At 40.5% G+C, this 13740-nt stretch overlaps 1 protein-coding gene across 1 annotated transcript in view; it reads left to right on the plus strand.

The window, feature by feature from the left end:
• ZFPM2 (zinc finger protein, FOG family member 2) overlaps nucleotides 1-13740 on the plus strand; it is a 588691-nt gene that overhangs the window by 337681 nt on the left and 237270 nt on the right. The gene's annotated exons all lie outside the window — the stretch shown is intronic.

Here is a 13740-nt window from a genome sequence, read left to right on the forward strand (position 1 = left end):
TGTGGCCTCCCCGTGCCTGTATGACCTCCCTACAACATCTGGGCATGCTCCTGATGAGGTTGCGGATGGTCTCCTGTGGGATCTCTTCCCAGACCTGGACTAAAGCATCCGCCAACCGCCAACTCCTGGACAGTCTGTGGTGCAACGTGACGTTGGTGGATGGAGCGAGACATGATGTCCCAGATGTGCTCAATCGGATTCGGGTCTGGAGAATGGGCGGGCCAGTCCATAGCTTCAATGCCTTCATCTTGCAGCAACTGCTGACACACTCCAGCCACATGAGGTCTGGCATTGTCCTGCATTAGGAGGAACCCAGGGCCAACTGCACCAGCATATGGTCTCACAAATGGTCTGAGGATTTCATCTCGGTACCTAATGGCAGTCAGGCTACCTCTGGCGAGCACATGGAGGGCTGTGCGTCCCTCCAAAGAAATGCCACCCCACGCCATTACTGACCCACTGCCAAACCGGTCATGCTGAAGGATGTTGCAGGCAGCAGATCGCTCTCCACGGCGTCTCCAGAATCTGTCACGTCTGTCACATGTGCTCAGTGTGAACCTGCTTTCATCAGTGAAGAGCACAGGGCACCAGTGGCGACTTTGGCAATCCTGGTGTTCTGTGGCAAATGCAAGCTTCCTCCACGGTGTTGGGCTGTGAGCACAATCCCCATCTGTGGACGTCGGGCCCTCATACCACCCTCATGGAGTCGGTTTCTAACCGTTTGTGCAGACACATGCACATTTGTGGCCGGCTGGAGGTCATTTTGCAGGGCTCTGGCAGTGCTCCTCCTGTTCCTCCTTGCACAAAGGCGGAGGTAGCGGTCCTGCTGCTGGGTTGTTGCCCTCCTACGGCCCCCTCTACGTCTCCTGGTGTACTGGCCTGTCTCCTGGTAGCGCCTCCAGCCTCTGGACACTACGCTGACAGACACAGCAAACTTTCTTGCCACAGCTCGCATTGATGTGCCATCCTGGATGAGCTACACTACCTGAGCAACTTCTGTGGGTTGTAGAGTCCATCTCATGCTACCACGAGTGTGAAAGCACAACCAACATTCAAAAGTGACCAAAACATCAGTCAGAAAGCATTGGTACTGAGATGTGGTCTGTGGTCCCCACCTGCAGAACCTCTCCTTTCTTGAGGGTGTCTTGATAATTGCCAATAATTTCCATCTATTGTCTATTCCATTTTCACAACAGCATGTGAAATTGATTGTCAATCAGTGTTGCTTCCTAAGTGGACAGTTTGATTTCTCAGAAGTTTGACTTACTTGGAGTTATACTCTGTTGTTTAAGTGTTCCCTTTATTTTTTTGAGCTGTGTATATTTTCAAGGGGGAACGTGGGCAGTATGTCCATCTCCTTACAGAAGACCCTGGTGGACCTATCTAGGCTTGCACAAGAACGATCTTCCTGCAGAGTGTTTAAGTTGCCATGTCTGGAGATCGAACTAACAGCGACAGATTGGTACAGAGGGGAGAAGACCATGCTTTTGTGGGTTTACAATTTACTGTTGGGATACAGAGTTGAGACATTTTCAGTTCCTAAAAACAAATCTACTGTATATCTGTATGACATATCGTGCGTGCATGTATATATCTGTCATTGACTTTTATTGCAAAAAATGGAATGAAAATGTGTGTTTTTTTGTTTGAGTGGCTTTGAATATGGAGGAGTCGATACAAAGTAGCCGGATATTAACCTTTAAGGTTTATGACAAAGCGACTCTCTCTGTTACAAATGTTAGCTACAGATTCCTGTGGCTACATACAGGATATGTTCCTTTGTTTTCCTGGCCATGTGGCGTATCTTTTTGATGTAGCCCATAAACATGCAGTGACCAGGTCCCCAATATACTAAAAAGGGCAAAGAATAAACGTATAAGTCTAAATTGTTCTAGTCAACATTATAGGTGTCATTCATATCAATGTGTCACAAGAAAAGCAAAAGCAACCTATAACCGAAAGACTTTTTGTATCTGATCCTCAACAGGAACAGAACAGAGAATTGTCCTAAATATGACTCAATGCCAGTTCTCAAGCAGCCAAGTGTCATTTATTTCCAACTTTGCCTGAAACCTCGCCTGAAGGGACTTCCACCCTGAGGAACAAATGAGTGACTGTGTCAAATATAAGCAGCTGCTAACAGTTAATAACATATTCTGCGCATTATTTATAGAGGAGAAGCCCAGCGCCTCCACGCTGGAGATTTAAAGGAAACCTGCCCCATCATAATAGTGGTCCGATCTGTAAGAAACCGGTGTACAGCTGGAGAAGCTGAACAGCCTGATAACAGAATTATAGAATAGATTTTGTCAAAATTCGAATTTGGCCGGGAAAATTGATTTAGATTTGATTATTTTTATGTTCTGTAGTCACCCCAGACACAACTGCATGACCAATAAAGGGTTTAAAATAAAATTTGATTCATTTTTCCTGGGTCTTGATCTGCCTTTCCACACTGCTCCTGGTTGCCTCTGGTCTTTTAACATCTTAATCTGGTTTTTGCATTGTTACCTCATCTGAGAGTAGGATGGCGTAGGGACAGAGACCCTGATTCCAGCAATGTTTCACGTACTTTACTGGGGGGGGCAGCAGTTGTGATACAATCAGAGCCCACACCACATCTATACATTGTATATTGACAATAAGCTATAATTGGTGCTGGGAGCCTGGTTGGACCAGGAGGCACGAGACACCTAGTCCTGTAGTGATAATCTCCTGCTGATAAAACACTGATAGTATTGAAACTAAAAGCACATGGCCTAATATGTGTTTTATCACTGAAATCAGTGACTCGGCCCCTACCTCTTGATGATCTCAGATTACATAGCAAAAACCTGCTGACAGGACTCGGGACAACATGACATGCATCACCCGGCAAAATAATGGCGTGCTGAGGCTTAGCGGAGGCTCTAAAGAGCACTGTGAAGATAGAAAAGGACCAGAGGCACCTAGAAGAGGACCAAAAGACCAGGTGGGAAGGTGAGCAGAAGGACGGGTGAGGGCTAGGTTATCCTCTTCCTGGAGTTTTAGAATCCGGCCACCAGAGGGCGGGCTTATCAGTGATTGGAAGCTATTTCTGTATATACATTTATACAGTTGAGCTCTTTATCAATAGATAGGACCGCCTCCTGGACTCCTAAGCCTAGAAATAACAGGAATTAAAATGAAAATATATGTTATATTGAATAGTCTCCCGTAAACCTATAGACCAGTCTTCTCAGCTTCCCCTACCCTATAAGATGCGGCCTGCTGATCGCCACGTGTCTGTGTACACAGCTTGTCTAGAAGAAACCAACAGAACTGTACTTGTAGATTTTATACACTGGTTGTATCTACATTACTGAAGATCATTGTTACGTCTAGCTGAAAAATGTTCTATCCTGTTAAGAAAAAATACACCATAAAAAAAATGCTTCTGTTAGTTATTATTACGTGGTTGTCTGGATATAATAGAAGGGAGTGTGTAATAATTACTTCCCCTGTGGTGGCGCTGTAGTGGGATTATTTATTAATTAATTAATTAATTATTATTATGGGCCCGATTCATTACAGTATTTGCACCGTTTGTTATTTTGTTTTTGGTATTTTTTTTCCAGTTTTTCATTTGTGCCTTATTCTTCTCGGAATTTGCATCTTTTTTTAAGTCTATTTCGATTTATTAGCTTTTTTTTTTTTCCACTGTTCATCATTTTGGGTGAGATTCATGGGTTTTTAAATTATTTCCGCTGAAGTTTGAAAATTTTGGTGCAAATGTACTCCAATTTTCCGCTTGGAGTAATTTTATGTACATCTTCAATTTTTTATTTTATGTTTATCTCCAACATTTTAACGGAAAGCATATTTTCGTGCTAAAAAAGTTGCAAAACAGGGTCAATTACAAAAGTGATCATTTTTGGTTTTTGCACAACATTTATGAATCCTTTGCGCCATATTGAAGAATTTGGAGGTAAAAAAGAAAATGATGAATCGGGCTCTATTTGTTTTAGACACTTTTTGCACCCTAGTTGACAATCGGGCGTGGCCTTGCTGAAAAGGAGTGTGGCTTAAAAGAAGACATGGACACACCACACAACACAATGGGTCAAAATCATGGTGCACATATCTAGCCCAAACTAAGCCTATTAAAAAGTAGTGTAAGTTTAGGGTATGTTCACGCTGAGTGGAAACTCTAAATTTTTGATTAGTTTTTAGTTGTTTCCGGAGGACTTGGAGAGTTTCTGCTCCAAAAACTAGTAAACTCAGTGTGAACATACCCTTAGACTAGAAAGTCTTAAAATTGAACCAAGGTCAGGAAGGTAGGGGGTAATCAGCTCACTAGTCTTTCAGTACCAGGAGTCATGGTGGAAGCTTTCACATGGAGCCGCCCAGGTCCAAGCTTGACAGCCAATTGGGAAAAGAAACAGATCCTCCAGCAAAGCGGTTTGTGGCAGCAGATAAAACTTCACATTATTGATATCATAAAATCATAGCGGTTCCTCCAGTGTGAACAAAACCTACGCGTTTCGGCTGAGCATATTCTGATCAAAGTTTGATCACAGTGTGATCAGATTCTCTCGAATGAGGAGAAGTTGGAGAAAACATTTCTCCATCTTCTCCATTCAGTCAGTCCGCGGAAATTGGATTGAACTCAGATGTCATCTGAGTGCAGTCCGATGTTTTCATTGACTTGCATGGCCGAGTGGAGTCGGAATATTGGATCAAACTGGGACATGCTGCGATCTTTTCCACGGACAAACACTAAATTGGTCCGAGTGTGATTTGATGTATTTTCGGATCACACTTGGGCCGAAAATATGGTCGTCTGCACGAGCCCTTAGACAGATTTATCATACAGCTGTAACCACTGCAATGAACCTGATGCATTTTTAGATAGTCTACGTTTGCATTCTCTAAGAATTAGAAAGTATTAATATGTCTGCCAAGGGAGTTTTTCCTAGTGGCACCTGCAAGCAAATGTCATGGTTGGGTCATCTACGATAGGTCCGTCGCTGGCTCTCTGCTTGGCCATATATTTTGGATAGAATTACATCTCCTGAAATCAAGATAATATTTTCCTAAGCAAACACGGCTCTAAATTCACACAATTAATAATAATTATAATTAGACCAAACAATAATTTCTAGGCCCCTTATATACACAGAAAAAATTTTTAGAAATACATTTTGTCAATCTTCAAGTAAGACGTGTCCCTGAATGTGTTTGTCGGCTGCTGTTGACCTCCAACTGTCGTGTTTACTGGGATGAGTGAGTTGGTCCTTTTTAATGCTCAATATTACAGAACAGCCGGCAATCTGCTCTCTACGGATAAAATCACAAATCTTCTGAAAAACTCAGAGAAATGTGTTCTCTTATCCTTATTTTTTTGTAATTTAAAATAGAGTTCAGAAAGTCATGGTGAAGTTACTTTCATGGTCACTACTGAATGTTCTCAAAATGAAGGTGCTGCTCGCACAGAGAGGTTCCGGTGCCCGAGTACCTCGAATAGACTCGTACACAGCTGCCAAGTGAAAAATGAAAGGGCAGCTCTTCAAAATAGGCCAACATAGTACAAGTGTGAGGACATTCATTCATTTTACACAGTAGCACAATTATCTTTGTTGATAACAGTTTAAAGGGGTTGTCCATAATTAAAATTATTAGCGATATAGTGAATAATGTGTACCTCTGCATTAATTTAATACTAAAGGTGTGCTGGTCCTATTTTTTCTTTTTTATTCCTACATACTGTATGATCACCCACAACTCCACTACATATAGTATGATTGTCCCACAACTCCCCTACATACAGTATAATGACCAAACAACTCTCCTACATACAGTATGATGGCCTCACAGGTCTCCTCCATACAGTATGATGACCCCACCCTCTCCTACATACAGCATGATTACCCTGCCCCCTCCTACATACAGTATGATGACCCCACCCTCTCCTCCATACAGTATGATGACCCTGCCCTACATTCAGTATGATTACCCCACGGACTCCAGATTTCCTACATAGAGTATGATTGCCTACAGTTCCCTTACATACAGTATAATGGCCCCACAGACTTCCTACATACTGTTTGATTGCTCACAGCTTCCTATATACAGTATCATGGCCCCATAGCTTCTCTATATTATAGTATGATGGCCCCACAGCCTCCCTATATACAGTATGCTGGCCCCATATTTTGTGATGTGGTACATTTAAAGACAGTGCCGGCCCAGCAGATAACTGGCCCTCTGCCACCCGGCCCAGACAGCCCCTGGATGTAGACTATAACAAATTGCTTTGGGGTCCGCATGCAGTCCAAGGGTTGCGTATTTGAGACGCCGGGTCTAGGTGGACCATCTTATTATGGTAGTTTTATACAGCCAAAATGTTATGATGCAACAAGAATTAGTTGCACATGTGATGTAATAAAAACCGTCTGGTAGATCCTGGGGAACTATGGAGACAAACTCAACCTAAGTCAAATCTACAACGTCTAAATAGGTTATAACCATCTACGACTTCAGCACAGACCGTCTAAGAGAAGCTGTAAATGAGGTATTTAATCGTCTCAGGCTTCAAATATATTAATTAATTCCACCTTTATTCCTCTATCAGATCTGGAGAAGTGGAGAGGGGACTTATGGGAACCTATTAAAAGTTTGAGAGCCACAGGTTGAAGAGCTCGGCTGTAAAGCAAATCAGACACAGTGGACATTGTATATCACTGCCATTGCTTACTTTTTCCTTGTAACACTGTGATGTCATGGCTGCTAACATATTGTTTCAGGAAACATCCACTTTGTGTTTCCTTCCTTTACATTCTTTATCCTCATAATATTGATAGAATAGGAGTGCGGACATGAATTACAATGTGAACAGTCTTCCTCAAGGCTACAGTTCTCATAAAATCCTCCAGGATCTTGAACATCAAATTCTTGAGTGGTTAATGGATATTGTTATTGTTTATATCTCGTGATATTAATAGTTTGTTTATATCTGCAAATTCTGCAATATATACTGTATAATATAATCTGCAATCTATATATATATATATATATATATATATATATGTATCAACATGTATTTTGAGGTTTTAGAGGGGATCCCCTGTTTAGAATTCTCATCATTCCAAGACAGAATTTATAGACTCTCATTCGTCATTGTCTTTGCACCTGTTTTTGCCTAGTTCTGTTTGTTTTTTGCCTTTTTTTTATTTGTTCTTCTATTTGTGCCTTCTTTAAAGAGAATCTGTCACCCCCCTGGGAGATATCAGACCCCTACTATGGCCATACAGGGTATAGAGAAGTATATCTATACATACCTGTATGGCCAATAGCAGAGGTCTGATTGCAGAGAAAAGCGCTTTAATCAATTCTATTTCGTACAGGTTTCTATTCCGCAGGCGCCGGGGAGTCACTGTCACTTCCCGGCGCCTGCGCAATAGAACCCTGCAGCACAGTGCACAGACAGACGGGGCCGGGATGAAGCAAAGCGCGCTCTATGTGAGCTCTATGTGAGCGGCGCTTTGCCCGGGAAGTCAAGGAGTACAGTGCACGTCACAGGGCCCTGTGATGTGAAAGGGAGGGGGGGGGATATGATAATTAAGCATACAGGTGGGAATTTGGGGGAATAATAAGCACATAAGTGGGGATTGCTTGCCATACCCCGGACGCCAAGACTGTACAAAATAGAATTGGTTAAAACTCTTTTCTCTGCAATCAGACCTCTACTATGGGCCATACAGGTATGTATAGATTTACTTTTCTATACCCTGTATGGCCATAGTAGAGGTCTGATAACTCCAAAGTGGTGACAGATTCCCTTTAAAGTCTATTTTATATATGTTTGCCTGTTTTTTAATTTTTTCTTCGTGGGCGAAGTTTAGTGATTCCAGATGTTTTTGCCCGATTCACCAACTGCGTCTTTTTTAAAAGTCGCAAACTTTGGAGCAAATCTCATACCGGTCAGGGACTATATGGGAAGACCTGACTAGTCCGGTGCAGTCACCGGCTGCTTCTCACTGATCTGATCCAGTTCACTGAGAGGTAAACATATGGGAGAGACCTGTCAATCAACAGGAGCAGAGCAGGGAGAATAATAATAATCTCTCAGGGAGATCTATGTCCGGCCCATAGATCTTAACAGCTCATTTGCATATTAAGCAAAACGTGGATTTCTCTGGAATAAGACATCGGATTGCAGATTTCAAGGTATCATTTTATTCAGCTTCCTATGACCTACATGTCCATTAGATCCTACTGACAGATTCCCTTTAAAGGTGAATTATATTTTGATTAAGTCATGATTATTCATAGTAAAATGAATAGTTATACATTTTTTTACTATGTTTTCATTGATTCCACCCACTTTCAGTATCTCGGCTTGCTTCAACAGTAAGATTCATTGCTTGTATCCAGCGGAGAATAATCTGTCCTGGGTCATGTGATACATGACACACAGGTGTATGGCTCTTTATCAGACCTGTGCTTTGTAACGAGCCATACACCTGTGTGTCCATCACATGACCAGGACTAGATATTTATCCATTAAAAGTAATGAATATGAGATTTTGAAATCATATATATATATTTTTTTAAATTTTATAAACCTTTAATATGTAATAAATAGTCTTTTTATTCTGAGACTGTAATGGTGGCTATGTGCCCATGATGCAGAAATGCTGCATATTTTTTCCGCTTCTTCCTGGCAGAAAAAACGCTTGCAGATTTTACATGCGTTTTTCCTGCCAGGTAGAAGCGTTTGTCAAGCGTTCTTCACATGCATTTCTGCATGTGGGTTATCAAGCACTTTTCCAAGCGATTTTAGCATCACTTGGAAAGTGCTTGTCAACTTGGTCACACTATATAAATCCATGCAACCGGCATGGATATATGTTGTGTGACCAAGTTAAGATGCTGCAAATGCAGCATCAATAGTAAAAAAAAAGAATAAAAATGTTGAAAAATAAAAAAAAAACATTATACTCACCTTCCGATGGCCCCCAGTCTCCTATACGGTGCGTCCGGTGTCTTCGGCGGCTCGCGGTGCTCTAAAAAGGACTTTCCATGACGTAATTTAGTCATGTGTCAGGTCACGCGACCGCCGACATCAGCGGCCGCGTGACCTGTCACATACTAAATGACATAATGGAAGGTCCTTTTACACCGAAGAGCGTCCGGGAGCAAACAGGGGGCCATCAGAAGGTAAGTATATGTTTTTTTTTTTTATTTTAGTTCCTTTTTTTTTTACAGGTACTATGGTACCCGAGTCTGGAGGAGAGTCTCCTCTTCTCCAGACCCGGGTACCATCCACGCATTGAATCGCTTAATATCCGCATGTGCACATGTAGTCATGCGGTCCAATGCAAGTCAACGGCGGCGATTTCGCCGCGATTCCGCAAAATTAATGGTTGTGCTGCGGATTTTTCCGCAATGATAATCCGTAGCGGAAATTTCCACATGCGGCTTATCATTGGGAAACATGGTAGACAACTTAACAAGCGTTTTTAATGCGTTTTCGCGGCGGAAATGGTGCCACGGAAACGCATTAAATCCGCATAATTCTAAAGGAACTTATTTTCTTCTCACTGTCGCGAGTCATGCAGAACCAGATTGTAATGAATGTAAAATAATAGATGTCAATTCCAGGTTAGGGCATTTATTTTCACAAGTGTTCTTTTTATTTATTTATTTTTCTAAATGTAGATTTTTAATTGAAACTTGTTCTGCTTTGATATTTATGATTATTTTAGACTGATACGGCGTCACCTGCATTCTTATAGAATTACGAGTATTGTTTTGTTCTTTTTTTTTTTTATGGTACAGTATTTTACTGTGTATTTTTTTTTTTCTTCTATGAGAATGATTTATGCGCAGCGTCTATAAGGCTGCCTTTGATGACAACACTACTGTGATAATCTTTATACAATCCAAATATTCAAATTGGTCCATGACCCACTGTGATGGAAATAAGTATGAGATCACGCTCTCTCCATTGGCCGCTATATAATGCAAACAGAGCTGGAATTCTGGAGCTTTTATGGTGGAAAAAAATAGCACAGCGTACAAGCTGCGATCTGTTTTATTCCCAAGACAATAAGATTAACTGATTCAGTAGAAACTGTTGTAAAAAAAAACAAAACAAAAAACAAGTCGGCAAATAAATGCTCCGACCATCAAACATAAAGCAAAAGCAGCACGGAAAAGGGAAATTTACATTACAGCCATTCTGCATGTAAGCTGAGCAGTCTGGAATTTCTTCTGTTAACCCTTAGATGCCATGGTAGAGAAAGCATTGGACTGCACTGATGAGAATTTTAAGGGTTAGTCCCACACTCTAATAACTCAATCCCCATCATTGCTAGACTTTTTACTGCATTTTGGAAATGAAAGTGTTAAAAGAAAATTCCATTTTGACTAAAGGTGAATGATTTAATTTGAAATTTAAATGTTCAGCATTTATATTCCTTATTAAATAATATTTTTTAGAGCATTTTTTTATAAGGGGCTCTGCATTATGCCATTCCTCTGTTATACCTCTTGGAAATATGTTATTAAAGTAGAACTTTCAGTAAAAGTTTTATTGGAATATTTCTGTAATGTAATTTTAAATATATGCAAAAAATTATTTTTGGTCGCCATCATCTCAAGGTTCCCATGTCTCATGTCTTTATGGGTAAAGAGATGATTGCAAATCAGACCTGCTGGATCACACAGGGGGTTTATGTGTGAACAGGAAGTCACTTTCTCATTTTAAAGAAGTTGTCCACTACTACGGATAGGGCATCAATGTCAAAGTAGTGGACAACCCCTTTAAGGCTACGTTCACACATTGCGTTTTTGCTGCTTTTTTTTCTGCAGTAAAACCTGATCTCTTGCCAGGAGGTTTGTTCAGGACTTTTCTTGCTTTTTTGCTTGATTTTTGTTGCGTTTTTGCTGTTTTTTTCACTGTCCTTTTGTTTATTTATGCATGTATATAAAGTTTAGTGAAAAAAAAAACATTTCATTCTGGTTTTGGCACAAAAAATACTGAAAAAACGCTAAAAAACCTGACACCTGCGTTTTTTTGGTGCGTTTTTTCAACGTTTTTTTCACCACCCATTACTTCTAATGGGTGAAAAAACGCTGAAAAAAACGCTGAAAGAAGTGACATGCTCTATTTTGCAAAAAAAACATGTAAAGCACAAAATCCTGAACAAACAAAAACCAAGCTGTGTGCATGACATTTCTGGAATCTCATAGACTTTGCTGGTTCTGTAAAACGAAGCTGAAAATTTGCATAAAAAATATCAAAAAATGCTGAAAAAAAACAAGATGTGTGAATATAGGGTTTCATTTACTTTTAGAAAGTTGCCTGTCGTGTAAAATAATAAAATCAGATAGTACTCACCCTCCTCGGGTCCAGTGCTGGCTCTCCGCTACTGCTCCTGTCTCAGTGATTGGCTGCAGTGGTGACATCATATTGACAATTCACATCACCCCTGCAGCTAATCACTGAGCTTAGTGGCTTTGCTGATGGGAGATGAGTTGCTCAGCTTATTGATTGGCTGCGGAGGTGATGTGAGCTGTCGACATCATGTCACCACTGCAGCCAAAGCAGTGAGACCGGAGCAGCGGCGGAGAGCCAACACTGGACCTGGGGAGGGTGAGTACTATATGGTTTTGTTACATGACGGGCAATGTTTGGGGTCCGCTTTCCTAATGATTATATACTCATCGTTGATAGTGTTAGAGTTTTGACAGGAGAAACTATAAAATATAGTTGCCAAGAAGAATTGTACAATTCTGCATCAGAATTGGTATTTTATGGGGAAAAAAGTATTTACTAAAATTGGCATGTCAGGAGTTTCCTTTGAGCACAATTCAAGCCCCTAGAGAACCCACCACCACCACTTTATACTTACTGGAATTTGAGAAGTATCTCCAAAAGCATACCATTGGCAAGTAATTGAGAATCAGACAAAGTAATTGGTAATAAAAAGCTGTCATCTGGCCTTTGCAAATTGTCTTTTCAGAGAGAAAAAGGACTTGAACTCTATTGCCACCTATTGGCAGTAGCAAGCCTAAAAGTTAAAATTGACTCTTTAACGAGCCTTGTCACATGACTTAAGATAAAAGCCAAACCAGAATCTCAATTTGCAGACTTGTGTTTCAGGGTGTTGCCTCTCATCAGTGCAAAGAATGAGATCTGATTTGGCTATATGAGAGGCTTCTGACTGGGGTATAAGGAGTAACCTCTCTCCTTGTGGAGCATGACATGTCTGACATGCCAGAGTAAGGAGACTTCTAAGTCATGCTTCTCTCCACAAGGAGAGACATAACCCCCTCTCAAACAGCCAAATCAGATTTCATGCTTTACACTGAGGAGGGACAAATGCCTCGAAACACATGTCAGCAAGTTGAAATTTTGGTTTTGCTTTTATCCTAAGTCATATGGCAATGATTGATATTGACTTTTGGGATTGCTTCTTCCAATAAGTGCAATTTGCATATTTAATTTCCCAGAGGTGCATTGCATAGCCTATAAGTCTCCTTACTTTGGCATGTCACTCTCCACTAGGAGAAACGTTATCTCTTAGACCTCAGTCAGAGGCCTCTCCTACAGCTAAATCAGACCTCATACTTTGCTCAGAGGAGGGGCAAACACCCTGAAACACAGTGTCTGCAATTGGAGATTCTTTTTTTTAATTTTATCCTAATTCATGTGACAAGGTTCATTAAAGGGTCGATATTGACTTTTAAGATTGCTACTTCCAATAATTGACCCTAGAGTTCAAGTCCACTTCCTCTCTGAAGAGGTAATTTGCATATTTAATTTCCCAGAGGAGCACTGCATGGCCTATAAGTCTCCATACACTGGCAAGTCAGGCATGTCACTCTCCACAAGGAGAAACGTTATCCCTTAGACTCTCTGTTCTACGAAATTTTATTTTCTTGATGTGGACCTCTCTTTAATGAACATCCTCATGTGTATGTTTAAGAAAAAACACAAACACTAGTCCTAATGCAGAGAGAATATGCTTTTTTTATTTATTTTTTTATATTTTATTGACGGCACAGGGAAAATTAACAGGACAGAACAACTCTCCCCCAATCAAGTAGTATCACAAGGTCATACATTCAGCTCTAGATCCATCTTGCATTGAAATTGCTGCAGTTTTTCCCCTTCATATGATTATAACATCTTTTAATAACAGGGTATAAAAAATCCCTATTATATATAACAGTAAATCCTCAATGAGAAAAAAATATGGAACAAGCTCTTCAATTTTTTTTTTTTTTTCATTTTTTTTTTTTATACCTCAAAGGACAAGAGGTGTCATGCTTTGCTTCCTCTGCTTTGATATGTATTCACTCTGTGTCTTTTATAGTCCCGAGACTACATATTGAAACATTAACAATATTATTATTTCAGCCGCAGTAAAACTGTACATCATCAGGCGGCAAAAAGGTAGAGAAGGGAAAATTACATTATTCATTCAGAATAATTTCCTACGAGAAAATAAATGTAAGAGCGGATAAGGGGTTTGAAATGGATACTGATTCTCTGAATTCTTTCCTGTCTGTTTCAGGAAATAGTGAGATCTTGTTGATAGCGAAGTACAATGTACCTAAAGTTCACTTGCAAACATGGTTTTCTGCTCTGAAAGTCATCTGCATTTTCCTTTATAATTCCAAACCACTGGAGATCTGCGTAATCTGGGAGATCTGATCCAGTATCGTTTGGAAATATCCTTGATAATAACTTAGCTATTCAGATCGGTG

Source organism: Phyllobates terribilis, unplaced genomic scaffold (genome assembly GCF_046119375.1).
Source record: "Phyllobates terribilis strain yellow unplaced genomic scaffold, ASM4611937v1 Scaffold_4__5_contigs__length_816908805, whole genome shotgun sequence".
Classification (NCBI taxonomy): domain Eukaryota; kingdom Metazoa; phylum Chordata; class Amphibia; order Anura; family Dendrobatidae; genus Phyllobates; species Phyllobates terribilis.